This window comes from Eucalyptus grandis, chromosome 3 (genome assembly GCF_016545825.1).
Source record: "Eucalyptus grandis isolate ANBG69807.140 chromosome 3, ASM1654582v1, whole genome shotgun sequence".
Lineage (NCBI taxonomy): Eukaryota > Viridiplantae > Streptophyta > Magnoliopsida > Myrtales > Myrtaceae > Eucalyptus > Eucalyptus grandis.
In genome coordinates, this window is record NC_052614.1 from 22,964,785 (window position 1) to 22,973,990 (window position 9,206).

Genomic DNA, 9,206 nt, shown 5'->3' on the forward strand with positions numbered 1-9,206 from the left:
AAGCCAAAGAAGGTGATTGATGAAAGTATTTGTCATCGCTATGGCATGACTGAGCACTAGTCACGTACCTGTTGTACGCCAAAACATTTTGTTTATCTATACCAGACATCTTTAAAAAATGCGGGCAAGTGTGGTGAATCTCATGCCATTGAAATCAATCCTACTATCATAACCATTGTTGAGGCCAACGATATCTCTGTTGGTGGGACTCATCTTGCTCCTGAACTAGCAAATGCATCCTTGGATATCTCTGATTTCTTTGAAGACCTCTGATTACTTTGATGAGGCATCAGAGTAGTGGATGATAATTTGAACTTCAAATTTTATGCTGTTTTGCTTTTTATTGTTCTTTAATATGGTTATGAAATGCTTATGAGCCTTATATAATATTTATTTTTGAAATTTTATTCGACTATATAACTAATATGCAACTTTTATGATACTTGACACCTGAAGTTGTCAATATAAATGCAAATGGAAAATACCGAGAAAAAGGAAGATGTTTGTTTGCTTGATAGTGCAACAACACATACTATATTTCATAGTACACTTTTTCTCGAGTATGACATTGCGTAAGGCACATATCCATACAATATCAGGTCTTATTCCGATTATTGATGGTTTTGGAAATGCCACAATTATTTTGCCAAATGGCACCATCTTGCATATTGAGAATGCATTTCTAAGCATTAGATCCAAAAGGAATTTGCTTAGTTTCAAAGATGTACGCCGTAATGGGTACCATATTGAGACTGTTTATGAACAAGATAAGGAATATATTGGCATTTCCTCTTATGAGATGGGCCTGAAGACCATCCATGAGAAGCTAGAAGCTTCTTCTATGGGTTTGTATTGTGTCATGATTAAGGCTGTTAAAACCTACGCCACCACATCCTGGAGATTGGTAAACCCTGATCAGTTTGGACTGTGGCATGATCGCATTGGTCATTCTGGCGCTTCAATGATGCGTAGGATAATTTAAAATACGAAAGGGCACCCTTTAAAGGATATAAATGTATTGTTGTCCAAAGATTATAATTATGAGAATTGCTCACAAGAAAAGCTCATTATCAAACCTTCTATAACAAAGGTTAATCTTGAATCTCCTTTATTCTTGTAAAGAATTCAGGGTGATATTTGTCAATACAACCACCAAGTGGACCATTTCGATATTTTAGGTACTACTGGACGCATCATGTAGATGGTCCTATGTTTGCCTATTATTTACATGCAATGTCGCATTTGCACGTTTACTTGTGCAGATTATAAAGCTCCAAGCACAATTCCCTAATTATCCAATTAAGAGCATAAGGATGGATAATGCTGGTGAATTTACATCAAAGAGTTTTGATACATATTGTGCTTCACTCGGAATCGAGGTTGAGCACCCAGTTGCATATGTTCATATTCAAAATGGATTAGCAGAATCCTTAATCAAACGTATCCAAATTATTGTCCGCACTCTATTATTGAGAACGAATTTCAACGATACAGCATGGGGTCATGCAGTTTTGCATGCGGCAGCTCTAATAAGATTACGCCCTACTGCTAATCTTTTACATTCTCCCCTTCAAATGGTTCTTGATTATGAACAAGATATTTCACATCTACGCACCTGTGGTTGTGCAATACAAGTGCCTGTAGCACCACCAAAAAGGACGAAAATGGGTCCTCAACGCCGTTTGGGCATTTATGTTGGGTTTAATTCACCGTCTATCATTAGGTTCTTGGAACCAACTACTGGTGATCTTTTTATTGCCAAATTTGCAGATTGTCATTTCGATGAGACTAGGTTTCCATTAATTGGGATACCTACAACTTCCATGATTGCAAAACAAAAACAAGTTAAGGTTTTCTCCTGGAATGAGAAAAAATTATCTCAATTAGACCCAAGGACTCTTGAATATGAAAACGAGGTGCATTGCATAATCCATTTATAGGCTATGGCCAATAGACTTCTTGATGCATTTAATGATGCTATTAAGGTAACGAAGTCTCATATTCTAGCTGCAAATGCTCCAGCTAAGATAGCTGTTTCGGAAGAACAGGCTAAAATGGATCAAAATCCCCCACACTTGAAGCGTGGTAGACTGATAGGATCAAAATATACTGCTCCTAAAAAACGAAGGAGAAATAATCAGGAATTCGCTTCAGAAGAGCCTGGTGTTGTGCTTGCTCCCAGAGAGCTTATTGCTCTTGAAGAGGCGCAAACCCATGAAAGCAACACTAGCCTCAGGAATACCGAGAATTCCATTACATATTGTAATGAAATTTGGGATCGAAATGAAATCATCATTAATGATGCTTTTGCATTTTCAGTTGCTCATAAAATTATGGATGATGATTGTGAGTCGCAATCTATTATTAATTGTCGTCAAATGTAAGATTGGCTTAAGTGGAAGGAAGCAATTAAAGCTGAATTAGCTTCTCTAACTAAATGAGAGGTTTTTGGACCTGTAACTCGTATCGCCGATAATGTAAAGCCCGTTGGATATAAATGGGTATTTATCCGAAAGCGAAATGACAAAACGAGGTTGTCAGGTATAAAGCCCAACTTGTTGCCTAAGGATTCTCCCAAAGACATGGGATTGATTATAATGAGACATATTCACCAGTGATGAATATGATTACATTTCGTTTTCTCATTAGCCTAGCAATATTTGAAAAATTGGAAATGCGTCTTATGGACGTTGTGACGGCATATTTATATGGCTCATTAGACTTTGATATTTATATGAAAATTCCCGAGGGATTCAAAATGCCTGAAGCATGCATTCCCTACAATTTATTCTTAATAAAATTGCAAAAATCTTTGTATGGGTTAAAGCAATCCGATTGCATATGGTATCAATGCCTAAGTGACTACCTAATTAAGGAAATGTACAATAATGATCATATCTTCCCATGCGTGTTTATTAAGAATTAGAAACCAGATTTGCTATTATAGCAGTTTATGTCGATGATATAAATTTAATTGGAACTCCAGAAGAGTTAGTTAAAACTGCTAAGTATTTGAAAATGGTGTTTGAAGTTAAAGATTTGGGTAAAACCAAACTTTGTCTTGGTCTACAGCTTGAGCATAAAGCAAATGGAATAATTGTCCATCAATCAGCGTACGTTGAAAGATTGCTTAAACACTTCAACATGGACAAAGCTCACCCATTGAGCACCCCTATGGTTGTAAGGTTTCTAGATCCCCAAAAGGACCCATTTCGTCCTAGAGAATCAAATGAAGAGATACGTAGTCCTAAAGTACCATATCTTAATGCAATTGGGGCTTTGATGTATTTGGCACAATGTACGAGACCATATATCGCTTTTGCGGTAAATTTATTGGCACATTTTAGTTCTGAGCCAACTCGAATACACTGGAATGGAGTTAAACATATTTTTCGTTATCTCCGAGGAACCATAGATTTGTGATTATATTATTCCAATGATTCCACTAACTCTGGTTTAGTTGGATATGCTAATGCTGGATATAGATCTGATCCACATAATGCTTGCTCTCAAACCGGGTATTTATTTTGTTATAACGGCAACGCTATTTCTTAGCGTTCTATGAAGCAATCGCTAGTAGTTACATCTTCTAACCACTCTGAGATTATTGCTTTATATGAAGCTGGAAAAGAGTGTGTTTGGTTAAGATCTGTTATAACGCATACTCATAATTCTTGTTCTTTAATACCAGTTACAAATTCTCCCACTATAATTTATGAAGATAATGTTGCTTGTGTTGTACAAGTTAGGGGAGGATATATCAAAGGTGATAGGACCAAGCATATCTCGCCGAAATTTTTTATACTCATGAACTCCAAGAAAGTCGACAAATTGATGTTAAACAGATTCAATCCATAAATAATTTTGCAGATCTTTTTACCAAATCATTGCCAACATTAATTTTTGAGAAATTAGTATATAGCATTGGTATGCGGCGAGTTCACAACATGCAAGATTGATTAGCCCTAGCAGTGGCTACATGGCTCAATTGGGGGGGAGATATTATGAACTATACATTGCAGCATTGATATGCAGCGAGTTTACAAGATGCAAGATTAATTAGCCCTAACAGTGGCTATATATGCATTGCACTCTTTTTTCTTTTTGTCCAGTTTTTTCCCACAGGGTTTTCCTGGCTTAAAGTTTTAATAAGGTAATTAATGCATCCATAAAAGGGAGAGATCATAAAGTTTGTGCTCTGCACTCTTTTTCCCTTTTGTCCGGTTTTTCTCCCACTAGGTTTTTCCAGCCTAAGGTTTTTAATGAGATAGTATCATTCGATGCACATTCATAATGAATAAAATAAATATTTAAGAGAGAGTGTTATGAAATACATGAATGAATATGCATTATATTTATCTTATCTAATGTACTTATTATGGTACATTTGTATTATACATTATAAGTATATCTCCCTATACAATAAACGTTCATCTCCCTATTCAGTACATGTATCATTTGATATATTGATATTAATAATAAGTACATTTTTGTTCTCCTATAAATAGGAGTTTAGTTTTGATGTATAATAGAATCAATCACAGAAATACAACAGTGAGATACTAAAACTAATACTCTCTCCTCTTGCTTTCTCTTCTCAATCTATTTTCTATTATATATTCACAACGCAATATTTTACAACAGAAAGAGAGTTTTCACATTTTTCTAAAAGTGCGATTATCATATTCTTTGCAAAAAAGCTAATTCATAATTTTGCCTAAAATAACTTGACCATCAATAATAATTGAGATGAAATTCATCTATGATCAATAAGGCAGAGTTCTTGGATGATAACACAATGAATCACACGTTCACAAGTTCAAAAAAAAAAATGTAGCTAATGTTCATTGATCATCAAATTGGTGTCTGGCTCTATTGCGATACTGCTGTATCACATTTTCTTCCAATCTAAATGTGAAACCACAATTCAATAGTCTGACATAATATGTTGTTAAATATATTACACAACACAATGTCTGAGAAATTGATTCTCATATTTGAACAAGTAGAACAATTTACACATACATATATTGAAATACATACAGACATATTCTATGATGCAAACAATATATTCACCATACCTAATATATGTTCGTGTTTGAACTCATGTTTCATTCATTCAATAGATGAAAGAAGCCAACCCACATCTTTGTTAAAGGGCTGTACCATGGATTGTCAGCTCATGCTTCTAATGAGCACTTCAGAAACTATAAAAAAAAAAAAAATCATTCAAATTAGAGAGACTTATATGGTTCTTATCCTTATTGTCCAATGTAGATAAATCCTATTGTAAGTACGGATTAAATTTCAGTATTGATAGTTCAGTTTAATTTCGCTTAGTATTAATTAGATTAGAATTCCAAGGTTTGTCTAATCCTATATTGTTGCTAAAATATCATAATATATAAAAGCCAACATAATCACGTACCTAACTATCATAACACCCTTCATGTGTAGGGGTGCCAAGGTAGCTTGAGATGATGTATGCCTCCCAAAAAGGAGGGAGGGCTTGGTATCAGGAGACTTCGAGATTGCAACAAGGCTGTCATGCTAAAACATATTTGGCTCCTGTTTTTCGGACAAGGAGGCGTTGTACTGCAAGTGGATTCATTCCACGTTTTTTTTTTTTAAATAAGAACTTTTGGGTCGTTAAAAGGCCAACCTTTTGTTCTTGGGCTTGGAAGAAACTCTTAAATCTCAGGAACGAGTTTCGGAATGCCTTCTATTGGAGGATTGGCAATGGCCGCTCAGTCTCACTTTGGTTTGATAATTGGCACCCTAGGGGTCCTCTGAACTTAATCTTTTCAAATTCGCTTATCTACAGCTTAGGGCTCTCTAGGTAGGCTTCAGTGGTAGACTTTTTCTTTGATGTTGGGTGGGCTCTCAAGACAGTGCTTGAGTCATGGGATCACCCCCTCCGAAACCTTTCTTAGGAATCGGACTATTGTTGTTGGAGGGAGAATCTGTCGGGCCAGTTCACAGTAGCAATGGCTTGGGAGACCATCAGACGGAAGAGGACTCGTGTCCATTGGCATGCGTTCGTCTGGAACAATTCAATCATGCCACGGTATTAACTTAACCTTTGGGTTATTGCCAAGCGCAGACTTCCAACCCAAGCTCTTTTATTGTCCCATGGTAGAATTGAGAGTGGATTCTACGCTTTTTGCAATGATATGCATGATTCTATTAACCATCTATTTTTTAATTCTTTGTGTCATGGTTGGAGTAGCTTTCTTTTGGGCGGCTAGATGCAATTTGCCTTGGCGTAACAGGTCTTGGGGGGAGAATCTCCATTGGGCCACCACCTTCTTAATGGGCAAGGATTTCTATAAATGCATTGCCTGCTTTTCCTTTGGTGCTCTATGTCATATTATTTGGAGAAATAGGAATAGCATACTATTTAGAGAATAGCCACTAACCATCCCAGCTATGAAGAACCATCATCTTAAGGTGGTCAAAGATAAGACCATCACCTTTAGGAACGTCAACTTCGGGAACAAAAGGTTGCAGCAAAGCCGAGGCATTGACCTGATTATCTTCTTTGGGGACCTTTAATCACCCCAAATTCAGCTGACGTGTATTCATATTTTCCTTTTAGGATGCCGCTGCTTGCTTTGGAAGCCGTGGGTTTCTCTCCTCCTTCGCAGAGGTTTTTGTATTCTGGTTGCCGATTGTTCACGCTGTGCTTGTCTCTTGTTGTTTGTGCATCTTTGTAGTTTGGTTACCACGTTTTATGGCTTTTACATCTTGGTATCCTTCCATTCATAATGATCTTCTCATCTTGAGTGTAAGTGTGACATCCTGAAATTCCAGTTCTGTTTTCAATTGAATGAGTTGGTCTTTTCATCGACACGCCTATAGTTCTATTCTCCGAGCTGATCACTCACGAGGTAACTAGATTATCTGATGAAGCCAATAAAAGATTTTAATGCAATAGACTTGAGAATTCGACCAGAAACCGACTGCTCGACCGTGCTAGTCTGCAAGGGTCATTATGGCACAGTTAAAAATCGATTAGAGATTGGAGATAAGTCGATTCGACTGAGATATATGATTAAGTAATCACACAAAATTGCAAAATTCTCATTGATCAGTACTAGACTAATTTTTTTGTCATTTTGGTACCCTGTGTTCACATTTGAAACATTAAGATTTTTATGACAACTAAGAGTCACTGATATGTCAAAAATGTATGATGTAGCTTGAAAATAATCGATCACGGGTCAATTGCACTAAAAATTTCTAAAAGTTACCGGTAAGTTAGGTTACGCTAAAATCATGTCAAATTGAAATTAACCGCAAATTTGAATCCGATTTCAAAATTTGAAAATTCTGTTATGTCACGATTTATTTTAGAACCGTTGACTCATCCTCCGAAATTTTTTTCTACAAATCGAGATTTTTGGCGAAAATTCAATATAGGGCTATTTTTTACTGGAAAATTTAAGGGACCATTTTTTATCGCGTTTTTGGGATGCAAGTTAGTTCTATTGATGAGGAAAATTATCAATTTGATTGAGAACACCTTAGTTGGATTTATGGGGGCCGAATTGGGTCCAATTAGAGATGATTTGGTCCAATTTGGGGGGAAAATGTTGTAGGTAAATTTGTATGTCCCTTGGTCCTCAACCTTTTTACCACTTCCTTGGCTTCCTAAGGAAGTTTGTTGGTCTGCAAATGGCTAAGAAAGATAGCCAACCAAAGTAGGACCTCTTCAAGGGGACAAAGGGATAGGAGGGTGGCTTGGAGGGACCCTCCACAAGGGCAACTGGCTTTCTTCTTCCTCAGCCGGCCACTTTTCCCATTTCCAGCCACCTTGAAGCTTCTAAGAACCAAAGAAAACCGAGCCCAAGCCCCCTTGGTTGTTGACCGTTCGCCCAAGCTCACTGGATCATTATCGCTTGCTGCTCGCGTCGCGTCGCGTCCCGCAAAAAATGTGCTCGTCCGCTCGTCGTTCCGCTGTCCCCCATGATTCCCCGAGCTGTCGGGCCACCCTAGACTGACGTCCAACTTGCCTCCGCCACCGTGGAGCCCCACCGTTGGTCGCCTAGCCCCGCTGCACCGTCGCCATCCATCCTTGCTGCTCTTGGTCACTCGAGCAGTCTCTCGACCCACTCAATAGAACCGAAGCCAACAAGCCAGCTATGGGCTTTGAGGCCCACTTTGGACCGCTTCCGAGCCTCGTAAGGTGCTGTCGCTTCGGAGTTTATTGCCCATCTCTACCTTGCCGCTGTTGTGGACTCATCGGATTTCAAAACCGATGAGTTTACTCACTAGTCTCCACTTAGGGAGTTAATTATGCTTAAGAGTTGATTAGTTTATGCTAAGTATCGTTTAGGTGGTTAGTTAGAACATATTAGCGATTTAATTACTCATTATTACATGTTAGGTGGTTAGATCGACTTAATTGCCAAGTAGATAGGTTGTATTATTTATCTAGATAAGTTCGGAAATTTTTCGGGCCCGTTTCAGTATTTTATTAGGCTTTTTCGGCATAAGTTTGCATTTATAGCATTTAAATGTATTTATTTAATTAATTTTAGTATTTATTTAATTATTTATTTTATCCGGAAATTATACCGGGATAGCTGGTGACCGGAATTTCGTGCTGATTATAATGGCATGCTTGGTTTATTTAATTGAATGCTAATTTGTGTTATTTGAGTAAAAATTGTAATTTTGGGAATTTATCCCAAAGTTGAGTAATTTAAGTATTTAATCGGGAAACACCAGGCGTCAGTTTATAACGCCAAAAATATATTTGTAGATTATATTAAATTGTGGATTTTTAGAGGAAAATATTGTACTTTGGCTTAGGCGATCTTGTACCCACACACAATTATTTTATCGGGTATTATAAAAACGGAGTATCGCACAACTTTGGTGAGCATTATAAATATCGCACAGCTTTGGTGAGCATTATAAGTATCGCACAGCTTTGATGAGCAATATAAATATATAACAGCTTTGGTGAGTATTATTATATATCTATCAACTTTGGTGAGCTATGCCATTTCTTATCAGCTTAAGGTGAGCAATGCTTGAATCGATCGAATTTGACGGAAGGTATTGATGATATGGAATCGAGTGGATCGATTGATTAATGATTTGATTGAATTGAAGTGATTGGTTGAGTATTGAATCGTATTGACTTGTAGGAATGAATTGAGGCAAAGGTAAGTCATATATCTTGTGTGTGGCTAAAT